The sequence below is a fragment of the Wasmannia auropunctata genome, unplaced genomic scaffold (assembly GCF_000956235.1).
Source record: "Wasmannia auropunctata unplaced genomic scaffold, wasmannia.A_1.0 LD336111.1, whole genome shotgun sequence".
NCBI lineage: Eukaryota > Metazoa > Arthropoda > Insecta > Hymenoptera > Formicidae > Wasmannia > Wasmannia auropunctata.
In genome coordinates, this window is record NW_012026779.1 from 3,675,612 (window position 1) to 3,676,862 (window position 1,251).

The window sequence follows — 1,251 nt, forward strand, 5'->3', positions numbered from 1 at the left end:
AGAGAGAGAGAGAGAGAGAGAGAGAGAGAGAGTGAGAAAGAGAGAGGGTGGGAGAAAGGGAAGAGGTAGAGTAGGTTTGCGCGCGCGCGCATGGGTAAAAGTTGCTATAAAAATTCTATGATAAATTATATAACTTACGGAAGAAATATTTGATGGCCCTGCAGAGGCGGACGTAAGAACGACAGGCTCTGTTACGTCATTTTTAGCGCTTAATTGTTAAAATTATAGATTACATTAATAACAGATAAATGAGTAAGAATGTATATGACGTATGTGTGTGAACATGTAAAGGATGGAAAATTGTGAGTAAGGCATAGAAGAAAGACGGGGAAAGAGAGAGAGATTAAAATGTGTTAAATATGTATATGTAAGGGCTTCAGTACAGAAATTGTCATATTTGTTGTCACCTTATAACAATTTACGACAATCTTTGTGTTCAGATTCTAACTTGCGGATAGTTTCATAGATACGTCAGAAGGATGGTTGATTAATTTTTCGAAGTCTTCTTCGAAATCATCTATAAAAATGAAGAAGGAATAAAGAATAAGAAATATGAAAGAAATACAGAAAAAGACAGAGATAGACAGAGATTAAATAAACAAACAAATGTGAAAATTATGTAAATACTTACATCCATATCGTTCGCCATGTTTACGTTGACTATAAACAAATCAATGTTATTAGGTCAAGGAGGGAAAATATATATAGGTGATTCATATCGTTTGCGATGTGAGCGCAACTTTTGCTGTTTTATCGACTCGATATAGTTTTACGCCGTGGGGGTCACTGATGAGTTATTAAATTTTTAAAACTATAATATTACAAATATTACAGATAGCGCGCTTTGCGCGCGCTATTTAACATTTTTCACTTATTTTACTATTTGCTATACACTTTATACACATTTGCCATACACTCTATCAACTTAATACACACAACTGTCAAAATATGCAATGACAGCTGCTCGCAAAGCGCAATGACAGAACCAATCAGAATCGCGGAAAAGAGGCTTCAAACTTTGATAGACACGCTTTTTTTAAGAAAGGAATATAGTTTTATGCCGTGGGGGGTCACTGATACGTTATCGATAGCATTAATTGATTCATAAATAATGCAGAGATATATCTTTGGTTATGGAGACGTTATTTTAAATAAAGAGAAGCAAATAAGAGTTATATACAAGAATAAATGTATATTTTGAAACAAAACAAAAAACGAGACAAACAAGGTGATTAAGAAACGAGGTATGGA